We start from the raw sequence: 13,646 nt of genomic DNA, 5'->3' as shown, positions 1-13,646 counted from the left end.
TTGAAATTGAATTTATGGTTTGAAAATGATCATCACTAAATTGAAATTGAATTTTATATTTTGAAAATGAATTGATTTGCTTTGAAACTGCATTTTATCCTTTAAAAATTCAGCTCTCGAATAATTTCAGTTTCACTTCTCACCATTCAGTTTCAGTTCTACAATTCAATTTCAGTTCCAAAATTCAGTTTTTTGGAACTTACATCCGGTTCCGGTTCAAGCGCAGATTAATAGAGCTACGTTTTACTAGCGGACCGAAAGTGTTACTGACAGGAATCTACAGCGTCTTTAGCTGAATTAAGACTTCAGAAGTCATTCGTCATGTCGAATGAACTCTCAGGTTGGTAATACATGTATAAGAACAAGCGTCATGTTAACAAATGATAGCCGTACGGTAACTTTTATGCTTATTGTAGCTGCTAGCTAAAAACGCTAATTTAGCATAGTTTGCCCTGAATTCAGCTTTGACAACAAATATGATCGACTGTTTCTAGTAGAATTCCAAAGTTGTCATCTTGGACCCTCTCAGAGTACCCCCTCTGTATGCTTGCAGAGAGCCCTACAGTAGGGAAACATGCAAAATGGTGTCCAAACCTTTGTATTTTAGCTTTATTTATGTCTTACACAGCATCCCAACTCTTTAGCTAACTTAATAACTTTAGCTAAAGTGAATAGTTAGTCTAATTCATTAGTGCAGCATTACTGGATCACCTCTGTTTGAAGTGGTATAATGTGATATACAACTATCACTGAAACAGCAAACTTTGTAAATAAGCAAACAACACTTCTCATTCTCTAAACGTTTGGCCACAGCTGTAGATTACACTATCAGTGCTTGTTCACTCTTGACAATAATTACATTTCTAAATTTACTTTGTGCATTTACAGGTAAACAATATCTAATATTTTATCTAAATGACTGCTTTGTCTTTGAAAAGGGTGAAGAGCCTGAGGCCGGTGACAGTCCAGTTCTACTCTAAGTACATCCTTACAGTGGCTCACAGGACAAGGCCACATTCTTGTCCTGCCAGAAGAGAAGAGAAGCTTCAGAGTCTTCATGCAGTTCAACCACACCTGTCATATTCCATATGACAGGGGTCTCAAACTCCAGTCCTCAAGGGCCAGTGTCATGCAACTTTTCCATGCCCTCGAGGACTGGAGTTTGAGACCCCTGCCGTATGGTGTTTATGCTGTTTTCTACCCCACAGTTACAGCATGTCTGGCTGCCTGTTCAGCATATGCAAAAATATATGATGAGTTCAAGCATGTGATGACTAAGGCCTTCCATTATGGTGTTTGTCATCACATGTCACAGACATCTGGATGATCATTTGGAATAAACTAAAAACTAAAAACTTGTTACTTCATCTTATCTTTATTATTGTTCTTATTTTACACTTTTCATTGTTAGGCATTAGGTTTATTTGCAGTAGTCCTTTCCAACTTCTTTCCCTCTTCCATGTTACTGTGGCAGCTTGTCAGCATCTATTTGGGGTTGGGAGTGGAACAGAAAGTAAGGAAATCCAAAGTGCCATTAAAACCAGGAGAGGTTCTTATATTTCAGAAGAAGGGATTAATTCAAAAGACCTCAATGCCATATTTTATTTAGGAACCCTAGAGAGCACTTTGCAAAATAACACATTCTTATAATTTCACCCTCAGATGAGCCAAGCTACGACTGTCAGGGAAGGTGATGTAGGTACAGAGCATATGAGAGTGGTTACGTTTGTCTCTTGTCTAGATGAAGGCACAAGAGGGATGGATGGCAAGGCGTAGAGATTCAGTATCTTCAGTCTTCAGTGGACACTCCATTTCTGGCACAAACCACCTGTAAAAGATGGTCGATTTAGGAGGTGACCCGACAACTTCAGCCTGTCAAACATATTAATGGAGCAGTATGTTTAAAAAAAAAAAAAAATCTAATTAAGTAGAATTATTATGGTAGTTAAACACAGTGATAGTTGTATATCATATTATATCACTTCAAGCAGAGGTGATCCAGTAATGCTGCACTAATGAATTAGACTAACTATTCACTTTAGCTAAAGTTATTAAGTTAGCTAAAGAGTTGGGATGCTGTGTAAGACATAAATAAAGTATTTTAGTATTTATTTATTTATTGTCATTGTCAAGAACAATGAAATTGCGTTTGGGGCTTCCATACAACCCAAAAAAAAGAAGAAAATAATAAATACCCCTTAAAACCCAAGTGTACATATTTAACCCAGTGTGACTCCAATGCAATAAGACAATCCTTAGCAATAATGTTCGTAGAAATTCAGACAAAGACCTGAGAAACATGACAAAATACAACAATGCAACCCATTCAATATTATTGTACTGTGAGATATGATATCAGATATGATAGTTATCTATTTAAGAAAGAGGGGGGGGGGGGGCAGGAGGGGGAAGAGAATAAAGATATGATGCACCAAATAAAGCTAAAATACAAAGGTTTGGACACCGTTTTGCATGTTTCCCTACTGTAGGGGTCTCTGCAAGCATACAGAGGGGGTACTCTGAGAGGGTACAAGATGACAACTTTGGAATTCTACTAGAAACAGTCGATCATATTTGTTGTCAAAGCTGAATTCAGGGCAAACTACGCTAAATTAGCGTTTTTAGCTAGCAGCTACAATAAGCATAAAAGTTACCGTACGGCTATCATTTGTTAACATGACGCTTGTTCTTATACATGTAGTACATTTATTACCAACCTGAGAGTTCATTCGACATGACGAATGACTTCTGAAGTCTTAATTCAGCTAAAGACGCTGTAGATTCCCGTCAGTAACACTTTCGGTCCGCTAGTAAAACGTAGCTCTGTTAATCTGCGCTTGAACCAGAACCGGATGTAAGTTCCAAAAAACTGAATTTTAGAACTGAAATTGAATTGTATAACTAAAACTGAATGGTGAGAAGTGAAACTGAAATTATTCGAGAGCTGAATTTTTAAAGGATAAAATGCAGTTTCAAAGCAAATCAATTCATTTTCAAAATATAAAATTCAATTTCAATTTAGTGATGATCATTTTCAAACCATAAATTCAATTCCAAATTAGACTAATTCAAATTCAGTTTTCAAAAGCATTTATTCAAGTTACAATTCAGATTCAATCTGAGCAATTCAAATTCAAATTTAACTTATTCAAATTCAGTTTCTGATGGCACAGATTTCTGCCCATACTTGCATGCAAAAAAGAAAAATAGTGAAACAAAAGATACAAAACCGACTGGAAAAAAACACACGCTTGAAGCCTACAGCTATGTGAAACCAACAGTGAGTAACCTTAATGTCAACTTGGAGTGTAATTTTCTGTAATTATATATGCTTATAATTTTAGAAAGTTACGCCCAATTTTGCAAACAACAAAGTCATATGCAACATTTTACCTAAAAATTCAGCCTGTCAGGTTTTGGAGAAACAGGACTGGATAGGTGAGAGTTAATTTTTGAATTTATTTTTTTAATAGTGAACAAACAAGCAAAGATGTGCAAAAACAGTTTGAATAGCATGGTTTCCTCCGTGACAATCTCCCAACTTCCGAACAGTGAATTCTCCTCTTGGTCCGTGGTACAAGAAACAACTCCCTCAGCAATATTTATAAAAGTGCTCGGCTCCCCCCACACTCTCCCTTCTGGTTTGTTTGCAAAACAAGACACAATTTAGTTCATTTCTCACCGACAAAGGACAAAGACAGGTTCACCTGAGCGAGCCGGAGTTTACTGACTCACTTAGTGATCCCAAACCTCAGCCACTCTGTTTCAGGGTGAGCCTATGACGAGGATCATCAGCAGCAGGTGAGTATGATTGTTGGCAGGTGTGGCTGACTTCAGGGCGGGAAACTCTCCAGCCTTGGTGTTGCACATAAACAAGAACCTAGAGACACACATACACACAATGCAAAATCTTTCAAAATGACTGGTGTTCAAGTTCTTCCTCTCGTGGTTTCATGCTACGACTTGTCAGCCACAGAGCTTTTGTTCAGATCCCCTGATGGTTTGTGTTACTGTGGCATCTGACACACACCCAAGTCCTTCGCTGCAGGCTGTCTGATCCAAACATAATGATCATCACTGCTGAATGATGATGATGTGATGGTTCAGTAAATTTACTGAACCAACCATTATCACAAGAAAGGCTTTAAAATTCGAATTTGCAGAGTAACCTTTTGCTTTTAAATGTATATTATAAATATAAATGTATACATATTTATTTTGCTGCACGATTTAGCTTAATCAGTTAAATCACCACCACTCTGCACAAGGTTTAACTGCTGACAAGAACAGCACTTAAACTTTCCGCTGTCATTAAAATGGACAACAGAGAAAATTTAGACGATATTGTGTAAACATGGGGTCAGAAGGTACTCCTTTTTCTTGGGCCATTACCCAGCCCTTCCCGTCCTCCTCCTTTCCCCACTGGACCCTAACTCTAAAATCAATCTGCGGTCACCTTCCTTGTATTTTACCTTTGTGTAACTGTGCTTTGAAGCTTTGCTAATCAGTAAATCACTGCCAGCGAATCATAATTCAAAAGAAAACTCAGCAGCGTAAAGTGAAGTTATGTATGAATGTAGTTTTATGCACAGCCCACTGATCTCACTTTTAGTGGAGAAATCATAATCATACACAGCAAATCCAGCATGTCCAAATTAACACTGTCGGATTTGATTTCAACACTATTAAAGTGTCTATATGGGTCCACACCAGAGTGTTAATTTAACTCTTTTTGGAGAGTTGGTACGTTAACTCTGATTTAGTGTTAAACACCAAATCTGTCTGGAGTTGATAATTTAACACTTGGTGTTAAGAGTTTATATATTAACTCTCAAAGAGTATTTTAGTTTAACTACGTAAGAGTTATCTTCTAATTCATTCTAAAAAGCGGGAATTTTACTGTTCTGAACTTCTAGAAATTTCTTTTGGAAATAAACATTTACTAAAAAGATGCAATGGTTTTTGAAAAACATTTATTCTGAACTGTGCACCACAATTTCAAAACATTTTCTGAAAGATGTAACAGCATACATGTTCCCCATATTCCATCTTCACAAGCATATCCTGTGCGGAGATTGAATAAAAATTAGTTGACACTAATTAATGGCACAAATAATCCAGTAATCAATTGCAGCACAGTAAAAAAAAAAAAAAGGAATCCTCTTTGAGCCATTACTTGTGTAAAGTATTTTCCCAAAAGACAAGGACACAGGCAACAGGTAATACTGAACTAAATGTAAAACCTCAACCTTTTTAATTTTTACCTAAATCGTGTGCACAAAACTCTGGAGGGATCTAAATGCTAACGTAGAACCCAGTCAGGACGTCTGCTACTGCTGTTTGCTCGTCTTTTTTTTTTAAATTTTTATGGGAGATCATTTTCAGGCTTCGAGTAGCACCATTATACCAACATTTCACATTCTAGACATTGTTTTAGGTGTATTTGACCAAAGGTTTGACTGAAAATTCACATGCAAGCTTTTTTTCAAGGCTGTGGTATTTGCCTGCAAACAATACCTTTCAGCTAGCTAAAACAGAATATTATGCTATCAGCAAGCAACATGGCTAATGCCTTTCACACAGCTTTGTCTCAACTCCAAAGAGCCACAGAAGTAAAAGCTAATAACAATTGAAACAATCTTTGAAAAAATGACTTACCAAGCATGGCAAACAACTCAAATATGTAGAGCAAAATGTTCTGAAACGGCTTCACTTCAGCTTCGATTGGAGCCGTGCTGGGGGCGGAGTCTGTGAATTTACTCTATTGGTGTCATAGCCCCTCTAGGAGTTCAGAGTTAAGAGGTCAAGAGTTAATGTTTCCATTGTAACACCTCCAGATTTGACAGAGAAACACTCATTTTTAACACTCGATTTTAACTACTATCATTTTACACCTCAGAGTTACATTAAAAGAATGTAACTCTGCTTAGAGTAAAATTAACTCTACATTTGCAAGAAGACTACTAACACCAAAACATTTAACACTTTTGAATTTGCTGTGTATCTGTCTCTCTGTATATCTGTAAGCACGGTGTGAAGGTGTGTGATTTTGTATCTCCTCCACCCGACAGCTCCACTCCAAAGTAAGTTTCTCTGCTGTTTTTTCTGGAAACTGACTACAATGATTCACGCAGAATCTGCTTGCTCTTACTCTGTGTCCCAACAAGATGAAGACAGGCCATACATCAAGAAGCCACCAAACGTCTTCATGCTTTATCCTAAGGAACAAAGGCCAAAGGTCAAAGCTGAACTAAACGTCACTGAGAGAGCAGCTCTAAATGCAGTCGTGGGAGAGAGAGTAAGTTTGTAACTCTCCATATATTTATGCATCTCCTAATATTTCATGCCTGTGTTTGTGCATGCATGCTGTAGCTATGTGAAGTAGCAGTGTACCTGTGTATTTCTATGTGCTGAGTGTTTTTTTGTGTTCTTCTGTCCACAGTGGAAGTCACTTTCAAAGGATGAGCATAGGAAATATTCTGATCAGGCGGAAACAGAAAGATGTCGTCATGCCAAAGAAAATCCAGCGTGGTCTACCAAAGACAACTACATACGTCCAAAGGGCCAATATGCAGTTCATACATGGGCCCATCGCTGCTCTAAATGATGAAACATTCACAGCAAAGCGTTTGAATCACTTTTTAAAATTCTAATGTGTTTGTATTTAGGGAAAAAAGAGGAAAAGACATCTCACACATCTAGCACAAGTGAAAAAACCATTTCAGTTATTTTTATTGCAAAATGTGATAAAAACAAGACAATAATTTGGTGTTTTTGTTTGTTTTGCAGCATCTGCAGTTGAATCCAAGGATGAAGCACAGCAAACCAAGAGGCTTTGTATGAGGCCAGCTGAGAGAGCCATCCACTTCCTCTTATTCAGTTGTGAAGGACCCAGATCAGCAGCCACAGCTAGATGTTAGCAAAGTGCCTCACCAGCAGTCAGTGTGTGCGCAGAATCCAAACACACAGACATCACTCAATACACCTGTGTGTCAAGGAAATCAGGTCCCCACTTCCTGTCACTGGCTGCCTCTGCTGCACCCGTTCAGCTCCGCACTGAGGTCACCTTTAACAGAGACGATCATTGAATTCAACTTGATCCTTTCACCTTCTCACAATCTCAGCAGCCCTCCTGTCTATGTGCAGACCCCGGCACTGATCTTCTATTTAAAAAGACCTGGGGCCCGTTCTTCGTACGTCGCTAAGTAAGTTAGCTGGATTTGACTGTTGACGATTTCGCGTGATCTTGGATCGTTCGGTTCCCCGACGCTCATCCGGGACTTGCTGTCATAGCAACAGAGCCGTAAGCGTAAACCTGCTCGGGAGCAGGCTTACTTTATGTAAACAGGATTAGATCGCGGCCACTCAGGTATGTCCGCCTCATGTATACGAAAGCAACAGCGATATCCCACCACTGTTTCACCAGAAATAGACATCATCAATGTAACTAAAGATAATGCAGCACTTGATACTGTTATTGATGTCACACAGATACATACAGGTCATTTCCTAAAAAAAGGGAAATGCACTATTAATCAAGCTATGTCATGTAGGTGATCACGCCAGATGCAACTCATATGTCAGAGTAGTAACAGCAAATTACGTCGTGTAATCAAGATGGGAGACCACGGCTATAAAAGCGAAGGTGGAAGTGGGAAGTCTGTCGCAGCCATGTCCTGTCCGTTTGTACGCGAGCCACCCATTGCGGAAGGTGCAAGAGTGATAAGGAGAGTTTTCAGAATCCAACGTATATTGCGGGATAGACAGGATCCTTTAGCTTAGCGCGACAGTGTGCTCATAGAGAGATACCGATTTTCCCGTGAAGGTATCATCTACCTAACCAACTTGCTGGATCCCCATGTTAAGAGTACCACTCACCGTAGTCGGGCATTAACAACTGCACAAACTGTGTGCATTGCCTTGCGTTACTTTGCGAGTGGCACATTTCTGTACACTGTTGGAGACGCAGAGAACGTTGGCAAGAGTGCTGTCTGCCGGGCCATTCGCAAAGTGTACCTGGCACTCAAGCATTTCCTGGGTGCGTTTGTGGTTTTTCCAAGCCACTTAAGACCACAGGTTGTCAAACAGGGCTTTTTTGCCATTGCAGGTACAGTAAATTCGATAGTGAATGTGATGCAATCATGACCTATGTCGTTAACTGTAGCTCGATTGTCCGCAGGCTTTCCGAATGTGATTGGTACCATAGACTGCACACACATTGCGATCAAGGCCCCCCCAGGCCCCAATAAAGGGGATTTTGTCAATCGAAAGGGGGTTCACTGTATAAATGTGCAGGTGAGTAATACTAACATTCCAGATGGCAATATATAATGGGAGGAGTGTGTTCACATATAATGTAATCTCCCAGATGGTGTGTGACTCTATGTGCCATATCACAAATGTGGAAGCTAAATGGCCCGGATCAGTGCATGACTCAAGGATCTTCAGAGAGTCAGGGCTATGCACATTATTCGAGCGTGGTAAGAAAAAGAGGCTTATTCTGATATTTCACACTCATTTCGGGCCTAACATAACAGCATTTCTCCATTACACAGGGGCCTACGATGGGATTCTCCTTGGAGACAGGGGTTATGCATGCAGGCAGTACTTCATGACACCGTTCCCTGACCCCAACCCTGGGCCACAAACCCGCTACAATGCAGCTCTAGCCAGGACAAGGGCACGCATTGAAATGACCTTTGGGCAAATGAAGGAACGATTTCAGTGTCTGAAACGCCTGAGGGTTGCACCTGACAGGGCATGTGACATTATTGTTGCATGTGCCGTACTGCACAACATTGCCACCATCAGAAAAGAGAGGACTCCCGTGGTGGAGGTGCAGCCTGATGATGACCTCCAGCCAGTGCACTTGGACCAACCTAGTGGCAGAGCTGCACGGGACAGAATTGTGCAACACAATTTCGAATAATTAAATCATGACATAACATATTTTCTATTGACGTTTATTTGAGCATCTTTGTCTGTCATCACACACAAGCCAGTCATCAGTTGCCTGGAAAAACAAATCATATATACTGTGTCATGCAAGGTCATCAATAGTGCTCCGTATGAAAGTGTATTCTTACTTACTCTGAAGTTCCTTTTGAAGCAACTTGATTTCCAGTTGAAGTTTCTGCCTCATTAGAGCTTGAAGTTCGAGTTCACCTAGGAGCCTTTGTTTCTTCAGCTCAGTGTACTCCATTTTTTGCTGGAGACTTCTCTTGTAGAGCAGACGAATGTCACCCTGTTTCAATTGTAGTGACAACATTTAACGGGAAATACATGTCATATAGGCAGTAAAATTAATCACAACACTGCCCACCTCTGTATCAGCAGGCCTCTCTGCCGGCCTCTTGGCCTGCAAATCATACTGCAGTCAGACACACATGGCAGTGCACAAGTAGATGGCAATTCAGGCCAATTCATGCATGTACTCACAGGGTCTTCCTCCAAACCACAGTCATCTGACAGGGTTGCGTCACTGTCCTGTGCAATGGAAACACAATGGTGTTACAAAGGGACGTGGTACAGCCTATTGTTCTGTACAATTGGGTGGGGACAGATATATATATATATCTCCCAACTTACTATGCATGCTCCAGTCACCCCTTCCATGGGAACAGGTAAAAGTGATGGAGTGTCATGTAACACTACACACAAAGGAAACCCACAATGCCAATGAATGTCAAAGTACGAATAGCATTTTCATTAAGGCAACAATCAAATATTTTACATTGTGCAAATGGAATCATGAGCCCATTCACCAGTTATGTAGGTGCTGCTGCTACTGCACCCCGGCTTCTGGTCTGTGGAAGAGCTGCCCCCAGGGATGCCCTCAACAATGGGTCTGGTGGCATTCAACCTTAGGGCCAGCTCCTCTGCCGGGGTGTGACGAGGGGGTGCAGGACCACCACCTGTCTTTTGTTGCTCTGCCCTTTTCTTGGTTGCTGTTATACACAAACACAGGGATTGTTTCAGGGTGTCTTTTCAAGAGACTGACAGCAATATGAGTGATAGATATTACCATTCTGTAGAATGTTCTTGTATTTCACTTTTACTTGTTCCCATGTTCTGGTGGGTCCTTTTGTGGCTCTAATGTGTAGGAGGATATCATGTGATATGATTTGATATGATATAATATGATATGGTATGGTGTCATGTAATATGTTGAATTACTTACGTGTTTAATTTGTCAGCAACTTTCTGCCAGCCCTCTCTCCTTGCTTTTGCAGCCTTTGCAGTGTTCCCTTGCATTTTAATTACACTCTGGAACTCCTGAAATCCCTCAATCAAGAGTTCTTGCTCTGCTGCGGAGAAATACCGGGCGCGCTCCTTCGACATTTTCACCGACCAATCAGAGGGTTGCCGATCAATGTTTCTGCTATCGATGCGTAGCTCCTTTTACGACACCCAGTGATCTCACATTACTTCATCCAGCTGTACTAATCGTCAACAGCAGGTGTGTTCGGAGAACCGGATTAGCGAGCTCACGGTTAGCGCGATGATTTGGTCTTGGATTTGTCATTTGATCTTGGATGTAGTAAGCGACGTACGAAGAACGGGCCCCAGCCCTGCTTCTCCTGTTGATTCTACTTCATCTACATAATTTTCATCTGCAGTTACATTCTTTGAACACAGAAAAGAGCCCATCTGTTTTGCTGATGTTCAAGAAGACATGTGGTCACTGTTTGACTTTGATTTACAACCTCCTGGAGACACCCTACTTCCAGCCCCCACCCATCCACATCTGGGATTTAAAAATGCGGGACAGGGTCAGGGTCATCACCTGGGACCTACAGGATGGAGTGGCTAAACCACTCATCACAAAACAAAAAACAAAAAAAAACAAAAAAAAAAAAAACAAGGTGGCAGCCATCTCCGATGGGGAGATGGTCATAAAAATAGCATTGTTTGAGGAGTTCTCCTCAAAAGTCCTGGAGGGGGACATGAGCTCAGAGGCACAAATCCCCCTTACGTGATAAATATAACTGCCAAGACTCAGTTTTTCAGGGTAGCTGTCCTTCCAGTCCCTGAAGAGCTTATGGCAAAAGCGGAGGACCTTCTGCATTCCCTTGCCCCTGTAATGCCACTGAGAACGAGCTAAACTGTGGGGGGGCTTATGTCAGTGGACAAAGAGGTCGTGGAGGTAAGTGTTTGAGATTAGTCAAGAAAGAAACAACCATCATAGATCTATACAATCACTATTCCTGACATTGTATTTTAATTGAATTTTCAGTGTGTGGCAGTGAGGAAGGTTGTCTCACGGAAACAACTGAAAGTGGTGAAAGTAATTTGGCATATTTGAGATTGGTGGTAGATGAGCAGATTGTATTAGCTTGTAGGCTTGGTTTTGGTGTTAGTGGCTTTTCGTATTAATTAATGAAAACATCTTTTATTCTGTCATGTTTGTGATTTCAGGATTGTTATACCATGACAGTGTCTCTGTGGAGAGAGGCAGCAATGCAGCACTTTCACGTGGGAGATCACATAAAGGTCTCCCATGTCAAACTTAACCAGTCTGCTTATGGTCCGCAGCTGCACACGACCTCATTTACAAACATTGAGGTATGAAGAAGCCATATGTTTGTACCAACATGTAAAAGCAATGTAACAAAATGCTTAGAATTATAGGTTTTGAAATGTAAATAGATCCTCTGTCAGTGTTGGTCAAAATATGATATATATGTATATCTATATATGTCTAATTGTCTCTCTATATATCCCTATCGAAGATAGATAGATAATGCAAATGTAACCAACCCAAAAGGTTGATTCTGTTTATCTGGAAATAGCATTTTCAGTGGGATAAACATTTCCTCACTCATCCAAGTGACTTCTTCAGTCTCAGCTGATCAGTGGTTGTTGATCATTGGTCATGAGATTTTGCATATTGATCAAGGAACTGACTTCACAGCCCATTGTTCATTCAGTGGTGCTAGTTTCAGTCATTGTGCAAATGTACTGTTTATAAGATTGGGGGAACCTGCAGTCAGCTGAGACTGAAGAACTCGCTGGGATGAGTGATGAAACGTTTCTCCCACTGAAAACACTTCATCCAGATGAACAGAATCAACCTTTTGGTATCTACTTACAGTGGGGCAAAAAAGTATTTAGTCAGCCACCGATTGTGCAAGTTCCCCCACTTAAAATGATGACAGAGGTCAGTAATTTGCACCAGAGGTACACTTCAACTGTGAGATTTGTAAAGAATTTATTCGTAAATTAGGGTGGAAAATAAGTATTTGGTTACCTCAAACAAGGAAAATCTCTGGCTCTCACAGACCTGTAACATCTTCTGTAAGAAGCTTTTCTGTCCCCCACTCGTTACCTGTATGAATGGCACCTGTTTGAACTCATCATCTGTATAAAAGACACCTGTCCACAGCCTCAAACAGTCAGATTCCAAACTCCGCCATGGCCAAGACCAAAGAGCTTTCGAAGGACACCAGGAAAAGTATTGTAGACCTGCACCAGACTGGGAAGAGTGAATCTACAATAGGCAAGCAGCTTGGTGTGAAAAAAATCAACTGTGGGAGCAATCATCAGAAAATGGAAGACATACAAGACCACTGATAATCTCCCTCGATCTGGGGCTCCACGCAAGATCTCATCCCGTGGGGTCAAAATGATCATGAGAACGGTGAGCAAAGATCCCAGAACCACACGGGGGGACCTGGTGAATGACCTGCAGAGAGCTGGGACCAAAGTAACAAAGGTCACCATCAGTAACACACTACAACGGCAGGGAATCAAATCCCGCAGTGCCAGACGTGTTCCGCTGCTGAAGCCAGTGCATGTCCAGGCCCGTCTGAAGTTTGCCAGAGAGCACATGGATGATACAGCAGAGGATTGGGAGAATGTCATGTGGTCAGATGAAACCAAAGTAGAACTTTTTGGTATAAACTCAACTCGTCGTGTTTGGAGGAAGAAGAATACTGAGTTGCATCCCAAGAACACCATACCTACTGTGAAGCATGGGGGTGGAAACATCATGCTATGGGGCTGTTTTTCTGCCAAGGGGACAGGACGACTGATCCGTGTTAAGGACAGAATGAATGGGGCCATGTATCGTGAGATTTTGAGCCAAAACCTCCTTCCATCAGTGAGAACTTTGAAGATGAAACGAGGCTGGGTCTTCCAACATGACAATGATCCAAAACACACCGCCCGGGCAACAAAGGAGTGGCTCCGTAAGAAGCATTTGAAAGCCCTGGAGTGGCCTAGCCAGTCTCCAGACCTCAACCCCATAGAAAATCTGTGGCGGGAGTTGAAAGTCCGTGTTGCTCGGCGACAGCCCCAAAACATCACTGCTCTCGAGAAGATCTGCATGGAGGAATGGGCCAAAATACCAGCTACTGTGTGTGCAAACCTGGTAAAGACCTATAGTAAACGTTTGACCTCTGTTATTGCCAACAAAGGTTATGTTACAAAGTATTGAGTTGTTTTTTTGTTATTGACCAAATACTTATTTTCCACCCTGATTTACGAATAAATTCTTTACAAATCCTACCATGTGGATTCATGGATTTTTTTTTTTTTTTTTCCACATTCTGTCTCTCACAGTTGAAGTGTACCTCTGGTGCAAATTACTGACCTCTGTCATCATTTTAAGTGGGGGAACTTGCACAATCGGTGGCTGACTAAAT

Source organism: Astatotilapia calliptera, chromosome 3 (assembly GCF_964374335.1).
Source record: "Astatotilapia calliptera chromosome 3, fAstCal68.1, whole genome shotgun sequence".
Taxonomy (NCBI): domain Eukaryota; kingdom Metazoa; phylum Chordata; class Actinopteri; order Cichliformes; family Cichlidae; genus Astatotilapia; species Astatotilapia calliptera.
The sequence above is the reverse complement of the archived record's forward strand: the minus strand, read 5'-3'. Positions refer to the sequence as shown.